This window comes from Mus caroli, chromosome 6 (assembly GCF_900094665.2).
Source record: "Mus caroli chromosome 6, CAROLI_EIJ_v1.1, whole genome shotgun sequence".
NCBI classification, from domain to species: domain Eukaryota; kingdom Metazoa; phylum Chordata; class Mammalia; order Rodentia; family Muridae; genus Mus; species Mus caroli.
This window is the reverse complement of record NC_034575.1, coordinates 98,329,745-98,341,614: the sequence shown is the minus strand read 5'-3', so window position 1 is coordinate 98,341,614 and position 11,870 is coordinate 98,329,745. Positions and strand designations below refer to the sequence as shown.

The window sequence follows — 11,870 nt, the reverse complement described above, 5'->3', positions numbered from 1 at the left end:
AGTTTCACTCATAGAGATAATCGCTACGCAGTATACTAGGTCCTGGGCATCTCATTATTGTGAATATATGTAATGTGTGTGTGTGTGTGTGTGTGTGTGTGTGTGTGTAAGAAGCCAAAAAAGTATCTGCCCACCCCATTTTAAGACATCATTATTCTCTAGTACAGGTTAGTGTTGAACTCACTAGACTTGATCTTCAAGTCCCTATCTCATCCTACCATGTGGAACACAAAATTATCTCTTGAAAACTTGATGCCAGTGCTACTAAATGACTCTGCCCTGTAGCTACTACAGTATATATGTACATACACATATACTGTATATATATTATATATAATCTAATATATATAATCTAATATATATATAGTCTTATATATATAATCATATATATAATCATATATATAATCATATATATATATATATATATATATATATATATATATATCCACCCTTTTCATTGGTCATTCTTCGGATGACTGACAGCCACCATGTGATCCAATTGTTTTCACCGACAAAAAAAAAAAAAAACCAAAGTTATGCTATTTGCGCAGGGTTTTGGTTGAGCTCAAAGGCTGGGGATTTCAGTCATTTTATGTTCACATCCAGATCGTCCAATCCAAGTCTATCTCTGTGTACTTATAGAAATAAAAGTGACCAGACCGATTTAATGGATTCCTTGTCAAAACTAAATTGGGATTAGTTTCATAACCGATTCATTGAAGTCTTAGCAAATTAATTTCTTTCTAGCATAGTCATGGAACAAGAATAAAGTTAGGGTTAGTATGGGGACTGCGTGTGTTGAATTCTTGTAAACATCACAGTCCACTATCTGGAGTGTCTGTCTGTGACTCCTTCCTTCCTCCCATCAATTTATCCATCTATTATATTATATTATATTATAGATAATATCTACGCTATTATCTATCTATCTATAGCGTACCCTTAATAATTATGTTTTAATGATAAAAGTGGCGATTTTGCGAGATTATGTTAGCTCAGCTGCAAGAGACCTGGAATCTATGTCCTTAAAAACCGGTGCTACCTAGATGCCAGCTGTGAGGCAGGAGGCCACCCAGCGGTGACTTGCTGACCGCCAACCATCCAGCTCTTCCTGGTCCCTTCTGTGGCTGGACAGAAGCAAGCCGGCTCTGGCAGCTCAGAGCTCAGGCAGGGACCGGTGGCAGCGGGGCGCGGAGGCGCAGCGGGAGGGTGGTGGTGCGAGCAGCGTGAGGCGCAGGACCCTGTTGGCTGCGCCGCCGCGCTCCCCGCCCCTTTCTCCCACCCTCTGCCCCCCTCCTTTCCTCCCTCCCTCCAGTGCTCGCGCGGGAGCAGGAGCCCCAGCCTGAGCGGCACAGGCGCAGGCAGCGCACCTTCGGCGCCTGCAGCAGCCACAGCAACCTGGCGCGCGGTGGCGCCGGCGGCGGGCGGGCGGGCGCCGCGAGTCCGACAGGGAAGTGTGCCGAACCTTGCAGAACAGCGCGGACGGGGGCGCTGCGGCCAAGGCGGCGGCTCGCAGGAGCGCGCAGGGCAGCCCCCCGGGCTAGCCAGCGGCAGCGGCGGGCCGGGCCGGCGGGGCGGGCGCCTTGCAAGCTGGTGCATCTAGGTAGGTCGGGGTTGTCCTCTTGCTCACTACTACAGTCCTGGCTCTGGGATGAATCACCTGTCTGGGAAACTTTACCCACTGGTTTTAAGGCTCTACGGCTGCGAAAGTTTGTTTGCTTGGGAGATAGATGCACTTGATGGGTCTAGAGTAAAAGATGCTTCTGGGGCCGGTTTGCCAGGGGACATGATTTCCCCACTCTGGGCTAGGATCGATTTGGGGATGAGACGGTTTCTCTGGCCGAGAAGCTGGTAAAAAAAAAAAAAAGCAACCAATTCTCCTCTTAATAGAAGCCACTTGGCTATTGAAAGTTGAAGGGGGGGGGGTGCGGAGGAAAGTTGGGAGCCCTAGGGATGCTGAGAGAGAATCCCAGGGCATAGTCCGGGGTTAAGAACCAGATGCTGTTTTCTGTCTGAAGCTGTGGTCCTGACTCACAGATCTGAGTAAGTCAGGGTGGATGTGCCTGTTAGCACCCAAGTTTTCTCAGCTGCGTTTTCTTTCCGCTCAGAAATAGGCAGCTCTAAGTGGAATCCCTTGTAGATTTTTTTTTTTTTCTTTTTCTTTTTCTGATAGACTGTAGTTCTTCTGCCTTGACTCGAGAGCTGTCAACCTTATGTTCTCAGGAGCCCTGTAATGCTCATACAGAATATCTGAAGCAGAAAACCGGGAAGTGCCAACCCGGACTCCCGGGTCAGACTATAGGCACTTTCTAGATGGATTGTCCCTTACTTCTGATTGCATGAAATGCAAGGCTTCTGGGCTCTGCTTGCGCAGGGCTCCACTGCTCCGCAAGGGTCCTACCTACAATTGGGCTCTCTTACTGATTTACAAAAAGATACGCTCAGACGAATGATTTAAAAAACCAACGGTGCCAGCTCTGTGAGGACGGCAAACCTGTATTTAGAAGAGGATGGGAGCAGACAGCTCTCGGAAAGGAAAGGGGCAGTTTCCTAACCCCAATCGCATATGTCCAGAAGTAGAGCTACAGAAAGAATCCGCCTGTGATGTGTGTGATGTGCGAAGGTGGTCAGAAAGCCCAGCTCATTTGGGGAGTAGGTCAACCCCCAAATCATTTTAGAATGATTAAGCAAAAATAACTAAACACACATGCACAGTACAGGAGGATGTGTGTCGTGATTTCTGTCTACCCCCACATAGATGAATATCCCCCTAGGTGAGAAAACATTCTGATCTGTAAATAGATTAAAACTGGGAATTAGTAAGAACACCGAGTCAGAGTCCCTCGGAGACGGAAAGGAGGAGTAATTGCCTTTCAAAGAGCTATTATATTCTCAATAGCAAGTCAGACTCCTTACTTAGTTTTTGCAGCAGTAGCTGTGTTTGCTAGCTCTAACCTGACTTTGCCTGCATGCTGGTGGGTGGTTTTTAACCCTCTGTGTTGTGATTCCTGTCACGAGGGAAGAAGCCTGCAGGTTAGCCTCCTTATAACTAAGTGTAACATTTGTAGAGTGCTTAATATTTGCATGTCACCTTGCATGTTCTTGTGTGTGTTCATAAAAGATATTTGATGGGATTGAGGACATGTGAAGAGATCTCTGTATGCACACTCTCGGTAGAGTTCAGATCTCTGAATGCTTGCGTGCCCTAGGTTGAGACTCAATAACACACGTTTTTGTTTTTTGTTTGTTTGTTTGTTTGTTTTTGAAGAGGGTACTATTTGCTGAATGCTTTTACCAGCTAATGGTGAAGTTGCATGCAAGCCAGTGTTCCTCCTATGGAAAGATGGATAGCAGGGATGTAGAAGAGATAATTGATTTGCAGGCTAATAGATTCAGGCAGTGGCCGTCTCTGGCAATAGTACTGCAGATCCTCCTGACTGTCTAGGTGTCACAACATCTGTCTGAAGACGTGAAGGTATCCTGTCCTGTTCTCCAGGAGGATTCTAACTTTTAGATATCCTTCAGAACACAAGTAGACAGCCCAAGTGTTTCTCAAAATAGCAACACAATATTTAAGAGGACCAAAGTGCCAAGCAATTTGAAGTAGAGCAAAGATTAGCTGTAGACAATAAGCTGGAGTCTTTGAGTTGCTGACTTATCTTCAGTTTTTTTTTTCTGTCACATTTCATGCACGCCTAGTTATTACAAACTAACAGCCTCTTCACTCTACTAGCAAAATATACATCTTTCCTGTTTATAAGTGCCCAGTTCCCTTTCACTCATCCAGTCCACATCTGCTAGTTTTGTGTTTACTACATAATTTAAGTGTTCAACTTGAAGTTCCCATTAACTTCTAATACATTTGCCACTGAAACAGTATATAGTTATAATTGGCCCACGCAGACTGCCAGATCTGTATATCACTGTATTGTGGCACGGCCACAGACCAGAGTTGCTCTGGCTGGCTCCAAATTCTCTAGTTTCTCAATCACCATTCAGTGCTCATAGCAACAAAAGTAGGTTACTTGTATGCAGTAGGGGATAGGGAGATGACATAGGGACGCTCTGTTGCTATGCTTATTTCTTTGTGGTTTCTGTTGTGGGCAACTCCAGAACTGTATAGGTAAGCTATTTGGTCTTTGCCATTTTTTTTTTGTATTGAAAATGAACATACCTAAGGTACTTTAATATATACTGTGTGCATAAACCTGATGTGTGTGTATAGTAGAATTGCTAGCCTTGATATATGACTTCTCTACTTGTGCTTGGTAATCATACCTTAGATAGCATCATTTTTGAAAAAGAAAAGTATAGGAATATGGACGAGCAGGTAGTCTAAGAAGTTCTTTGAAGCTGAGTGTTGATGGTTTCTAGTTTGAGATCTAGACAGAGCGCTGGTCCTGAGTGGCTTCTATTTACAATCTCTCTCCACTCCAGCTCCTGTGTTTCTAGACTCAGTGTGAACATATCTTGGAAAATTTGTTTCTGAAGAAATGCACTCCCTGGCTGAAGCTTAGTATGCCAAGTTTCAATCCATAGTACATTTTTATTTTCCTCCTTTTATGTACATGTTATAAACAAGAAATAAGGGTTGGTAATAGAAGTACTGGCAGAACTTTATAGCATCTCAAACAGCTCTGCTACTCGGAATGTAAATGTTTGTAGAATCTTTACTGTGCAAAAAGCTGCCTTGCAAAGAGTGAGGGGGGAAAAATCTCAACTGATTTATTAAATCAGATAAGATAATTCAGAAGGTATGCATATTCTTCATTGCAGACATATTGGCATTTGGAAAAAATAGATTATATCTGTTATAGCAATTCCACTGCATTCTCTTAGGTGCCGTTAACTCAGATTGTAAATTTTGTACAACAGGAGAACAATTTTCTCTCATTTATTTTCTAAGTCACTTGACTTTGATTATCTTTCAGCCGTTAAGACATGAGATTCCTTGCAACCAACCTACTTTCCATTACTGATAAATGAGCCTGGTGATGTATTATTTTAATAGGATAAAGATTTCTGAGGACTGTTACTCTACTTCAGATATTCCTGCATGGAGAAACTGGAGCAACAGTGTGCTTCAAGTCTTTTGATTTGGACTCTGAGCTATTCCTCACATTTCCTGCCTTCATCCTTCTCCATCTAAATCATCCTGCTCCATATCACCAACTTCTCCTTCCAGGCCACTACATCAGGTTCTCTGTCTCCTTTCCCACTTGGTGTTCCATATCATTCTACCCAACTGGAACATGCATCATCCATACATGCATATATACATACATCCATACATCCATACATGCATTAAATTAGTTACTCTTCTATACATAATGTTTACATGCTTTCTGATTGCACTCCACATAAAATACAATCTACTAAACATCACCCATGGAGCTAAGTGGGATTTAAGCACTTAGACCATGCTTTGGGAGCAAGAGCATCCTGAGTGTCTTGGACTTACTCACTTTGAGTTTTCCCAGCTTTGGAATGGCCGTGAAGTGCTCATTCATAAACAAATACTCATACTCAGACATAGGCCTATGGAGTTTTGACTGCTGATCAGCCCTTAGCCCACGGTTTCGACTCTACAGACTCACAGAGGGCTCTTTTGTTATGTATCTAATGCATGTTAGGAGTCCTCTCTAGACTCTGTGTGTTCATTTTCCTCATAGCCTTTCTCATCTCGTGGAACTGTCCATTTCACTGCCTGATTCCCAGTGAGCATTTTGTAAGTAGGCACTGTTTGTGTTCTGGTGTACAGCCTTTTACACTATGTGACTCAAATTGGTGCTGGAGAAACCCATGAGCACTGAGATTTTGGAGAGTGAGTTTGCATTGTCTGTTCCTAGCATCCCTGTGAGCAATGATCTTTACCAGGTGGTTCACATTCAGCAGAAGTCTGCTGTTGATTTGTGTTGTGTTCTTCCTGTCTCACTGGTCCTATATCTTAGGTCTCTGGAATATCTGCTCTTTCAAAGTCATCATGTATAAGTAGAATTCATTTTCAGTTTGACTTTGGTGAGTCATTCTCTCAATGTCTCTGTCAGCATCATCTACCCAGGTGTCCTCAATATGCTGTTGAACTGTCTGCTACCTTTGTTCTTGTAGCTTTCAATAGAATGGAAACATACCACTCTGTATATCTGTGTCAGTTTGTGTTAGCTGAATATCTAAACACTTCTATCTCTGTACCTGGCACTTCTATCCCTTACTGGCACCAAAAATAAACCTGGTTAAGAAGTAATCTTCACACTTTGTCTTGCTCCTGGTTTGTCTGATCCTAGAAGCTGTATTAAGCCATGAATTCAAGTATTCGGGTCACTGGATACCTCCCTGCTGAGATGAAAAAGAAAAACGCTGTTGACACAGCCTATCATCTTATGACTTCTTTATGCTAATTCTACCCTGCACATAGCCTTCTGGTTGCAAGGGGACTTCTTAAACTTTTCTTAGAATTTAAGTCTTCTCCTTTCCCTTTTGTGTGTCTAAAACATGTAGAACTCTGAAACGTGCAGGACTTCCAGTCTGTTGCAATCATCTATTTCAATTCAGATTGGCTTGGCCTCTGCAGAGAAGCCTTTACTTCTAGCCCTACCATTTAGCAGGTGATGCTGACCCATTTGGCCCTCTAGTTGACTCATACCCCTGTAAAACCACTGAGACTTCTATATTCAGCCATTCTTAAAAAGCACTTAGTTTTAGGGAGGATGGACTATAATTTAGTACCGTAAAATTGTTTAATATCTGCCTTTTCTAATATTCTGGAACAATACATCCATATTAAGAATTTGTTAAATATCAATTTAATTAAAGTCTACCATTTTTTATTGAGTTCTGCTCTAGTTATATGGGGCTGCTTGCAGTCCTTTACATGTATACTTGTAAGATATTTTTACTTATGAATTTTTGAGTGATAGGTCATACGTTGATAGCAAATGGTATGATTAGAATTTAGAAAATCCCTTTACAGTCCGGTGGCGGTGCCACAGGTCTTTAATCTCAACACTCAGGAGGCAGAGACAGGTGGATCTTTGAGTCTCTGAGTTCCAGAACATCCTGGTCTACAGAGTGAGTTCTAAGACAGCCAGAGGTACACAGAAAAACCCTGTCTCAAAATAAAACAACAACAACAACAACAACAAACCCAAAATCCTAAAAAAGGAAAAGAAGAAAGAAAAGACAATCCTATGATAAATAGAATTTTCTTTAATAATAAGCTAAAGGTTCTATGTCCTGAATGTTCCTCTTCATATAATAATGATCTGATTTTAGTGGATTGAAGCAATTCAAGAGTCTCAAAATTCATTTTATTTTCATAAAATATGAACATCTGCAATAAACAAGTAAATGACTGAATCACAACAAATCAAAAGCATGTCCTGCTAAGCAGTAAACAGATATTTAGGAATGAGGGGAGGGAGGCTTTGTAGGTATCATTGCTTCAGCACCCATACGTTCACTGGCAGCCCCACATCCTGCAGAAATGGCCCTTGGTCTTGCAAACTTTATATGCCCCAGTACAGGGGAACGCCAGGGCCAAGAAGTGGGAGTGGGTGGGTAGGGGAGCAGGGCAGGGCGGGGGAGGGTATAAGGGACTTTCGGGATGGCATTTGAAATGTAAATGAAGAAAATATCTAATAAAAAATTAAAAAAAAGAAATGCTACCATTCTCTTGTTGCTTACTCCTGCATGTGTGTGTGTGTGTGTGTGTGTGTATACGCTTGTGCATAAGAGGCCAGAAATGAGTGTCAGATGTCTTTCTCAATTGCTTCCCTTATAGGCATCTTCAATATCAAAAACATTTTTGACAGGTGGTGTCTCACTGAACCTGTATCTCACAGATTAGGGTAGACCTGCTGGCCAGCAAGCTCCCAGGATCCTCCTGTCTTTGCCTAACACAGTGCTGGGTTTGTGCATATGTGCCTCTCTGGCTGGCTTTTATGTTATTGCTGAGTATCTTAACACTCTGCCCACTGCTCTGTTTCTCCAGCCCTTGTTGTCGCCCTGCAGAAGCGTGTTCTTGCCCTGCTGAGCTAACAGAGATTTTTTTTCAGTCCCTAGAAGACTTTCTGAAGCTTCTCACACGAGCCTCCTTAATCTCTTTTTCATCTAAAAATAAATAAATAAGTAATTGTAAGAGAAGTGGCATATATCAAAATAGGAGTTGATTCTATTTCTCAGCTTACTCACATGATTGCTGTTAACCAGAATATAGGCAATATTCAGTTTTCACCATTTTAAAAACCTGGGCCCCATGAGAGTATGAATAGCATTCTGTCTTCTGCACTGGTTCTCATATCTAAGATTTTGATTTAAAGAACAAATATCTCAAGAGATAGCATTTTCATGTTAGCAGTCACTGTTATATATTTTTGCAAATGTCTTCTCGGTTTGGAGTAATCTATTTCCATATATCTTTTCTGTAGAAATATTTCTGGTTCTTAAATTTCATGAATGCTCTCACCTTGAAGCTGCTGGATGTAAGAGTAACCGTGGAAATAAAAACTGCAAGAATTTTATCAAACTAGACATGACATTTGGGTGGCTCTCTACGGTCATCAGAGAGAGAATCTGGGTTGATAATACATTTGCAACATTCTACAGGTAACAAACATTTGTTTGTATGATCAGATCTGGGTAGGTTTTTCACACCACCAAAGTAAAAGTCAAACTGAATCTTCCTCTGCATGTTCTTACAGGAGCAGTCCAATTTTATTTCTTACATGGAAATAGGCACTCTCTAAAATAACTTAGCACATCGCAGAAGAAGGTAATGACACTTTTCAGGCAATTAAAATCAACCCGAACAATATAGCTAGTGATCTGATGTGATGTATGTTGCTCACTTGGCCTGGCCCCATCCGTGAATGTAAAGCAGCAGAGAGTGGCTGATTACCAGACATCAGCCCTAATTCTGGTGAATATTCGAGAGCTGTAGAATACAGATAAGACCTATTTGTTCCAGAGTGGGGTGTGCCTGACGACACTTCCTCCCCCTTTCCCTCCTTATCCCCGCCACCTATAGAAACACTTACATTTGTATGTATTAGACAGTTTAAGTCATTTTTCTCTGCTCCTCTCCGTGAATACTTGCTAGGGTTCTTTTTTTTCTTCTAAGTACAGCTAAGTGAAAGCTTTTTGTATAGCTGCATGACTTTAAAACTTGAACACCAAAGATTCTCTTTCCCATTCCATTAAATAAAAATATTCGCTTTCGCCATGGGAAGAGATGCATATTTGTATTTAGTGTTACTTCATTAGACTATTGCTTGGATATTTAACAGCGTTTTCTTCTGCTCAGTCATTCTGATAGTGTTTAGTAGCATTATTGGATTTGAAAAATGACAGAATGCTCAATATATGAGAGTTGTGTGTGTGTGTGTGTGTGTGATGAAACCCATCACATATGGTGTGAAGATGCTCACAGTAGCATGCATATTTGCATCTGATGGAAATTTTTGGAATGTGAGACTTGGCTCCTTTTAATTGAACAGCATCATGATTGTTGCTGTGAGATCCTTGAATAATATCTTTTGTTCTTTTTGTAGAAATTACACTTGAGGTCTGTCTCCTGAGTCTTGACTTGTTATTCTTCAAATCTTATAACACGATAGTTTTCTTGTTATATTTTTTCTTTCTACCCAGTGTTGATCTTCAGATGTCTGCCACTCCAGTTCACACACATACTTAGGCATATACATGGGTACACAAACAATGTGTAGGCTAGAGATAAGAGTGAGTTGGTGTTAATTCCAAATCATAAAATTTCTAAGGCAAGAGGTACAGACATTTTAAACTGTCCAGAGAGACGAGATTCATGCCGAATGTTGAGGTGACATACCGGATCATTTCAGGATTCAAACAACCCCATGATGTTTAAAGTGAGTCAATTTCTACTTCTAATTATTTTTCCTCCCCTCCAGCTAACTCTCCCCTTCCTTTCCATTTTTAGCTTTTCTTTCTTTAGGGTCAAATTTTAAATCACGCCTTCTGTACTGACCCCCCTAGAGGATTAGTTCTTTGAATTGTCTCCTATTGAACATATTGCACATGTTTGTTTGTACAGCCTTTATGGTACAGAGGAATGGAAAGACAAATTTTAATTTCCATCTTCAGGGAAGCATGTGTTCAGTAAACAATGAAGTACAGCAGCTTGGTGGCAGAGTGCCTACAAGGATAGGGCAGGGAGAGCATCCTCTGCTCTTGGCATGATGCAGTGTTCCTTTCTCCATGCCAGAGTGGCCCCTTGGGAAATCCTCACCTTCAGGTCAGAAGAGACTAGGTAGTTGGTGTTTACAGTAACTTCCTACTCTGAGTCACCTTTGTAAGTAGCCTTGATAGTCCTTTGGTAGTCTGCCAACAGAAAATAAATAGTCAGAACCTGGTTGAGGGAGGCGGCCTACCCCAGCTGAGCTGTCAGGGGACTGTGCAGCCTCAGTTAGGGCACAGCCAGCAATCAGTGCTTCACCAAGCGCTGTTTGCATCTAGAATCATCAGAAAATGTGTTTATTTAAACTACCAAGTTTCGAGAGGTATTTTAGGCAACAGTAACACACACAGCACACATAATTTAACATAAATGCTCCTTCCTTAAAAGATTTTTTTATAATTTTAAATTTTCTGAAAAAAAGGTATCTATCGACAGCATGTTGATCTGAAATTACACATATAGTAATGAATAAATTAATTAACATGCATAGTAGGTTACACATTTTTTTGTGGTAAAAATACTTAAAATCTGGTAATTTTTAAGTATATTGCATTTTTTAAAAAAATGTTGGCATATTGCTCAATAGATTTCTTAAAATTGTTCATCCTGCCTAATTAAAGTTCAGTCTTTTGACCAATGTCTTCTCCTGTGGCTGGCAGCCATTCTCTACTTTTGTGAGTTTAACATGATTTCCTAGTCCACAGAGGTGAGATCCTGTGGTGTTTCACCTCCTGTGAGGAGATCATGTGGTATTTCACTTCCTATGCCAGGCCATTCTCAACCTAAAATGAATAGTCTCCAATTTCACAGCTACTCTTGCAATGACAATTTTCTTCATTTTATGGCTGAATAGTATTTAAGTGTGTGTATGAGTTTTCTGTGTGTGTGTGTGTGTGTGTTTATATGTGACATTCATCAAGGAATGGACGTCAAGGTTGATCCTTTGTGTCTTGTGACTTGTAGCCGTGACTATTGTGAATAACACCACAGTGTATCTAAGGGTGCAGTTATCTGCTTCAATCTATTGGTTTCCTTTCACATACTGGCATGTTTAAATATATGTATGTATACACACACAGCAGTGGTGCTAACTGTAATTCTGAGGAATATCCACACTGATTTCCACACTGGTGGAATTAATTTGTGTCCCCACCAGTAGTGAGGAAGGCATCTTCTCTCTCTTTGTCCTCACTGGCTCTACTTTTGTCTAAATATCTCACACAGCTTCTATGGCGAATAACAGGATATGCCTAACCTGCAGGGCTCCGGCTTGTGTTTGCTAACATGATTGTCTTGCTCATTGCCTTGTGGTTTCCCATGAAATGCTCTTTTCAGATCTTTTGTTAATTTTAAGTCATAAAATTTGCTGTCTTCTTATTCAGTTTGCGACTTGCCCCTGTTTTGTGCATTAACCCTTGAAAATCTTAAAATTTACAAATTTTATTTTCATTTTGAACACTGTCGTTTAACTCTCTTGACGTTTTCTTGACTGTGAGGTTTTTTGTTTTTGCTTTTGTTTTTTTTTTTTAACTTTTATGTGTTTTACGCTCTTTTGGAGTTATATAGAAATAAATCATTGTGCATCCCACCATGACTGAGATTTTCTCCCAGGAGTCCTATCATAGTTTCGGGTTTTAGATCTTTTTTTTTTTTTTTTTTT

At 40.9% G+C, this 11,870-nt stretch overlaps 1 protein-coding gene across 3 annotated transcripts in view; it reads left to right on the top strand.

The window, feature by feature from the left end:
* Positions 1–1,223: 1,223 nt before the first annotated feature.
* The window catches only part of Cntn3 (contactin 3), a 354,817-nt gene continuing 344,170 nt past the window's right edge, over positions 1,224–11,870 (top strand). For 2 of the 3 annotated variants that reach the window (XM_029478975.1, XM_029478973.1), the window contains exon 1: positions 1,224–1,603. The gene's annotated coding sequence lies outside the window, so the exon portion shown is untranslated. The remainder of the gene's footprint in view (positions 1,604–11,870) is intronic. The other variant, XM_021164805.2, reaches the window with a different exon arrangement.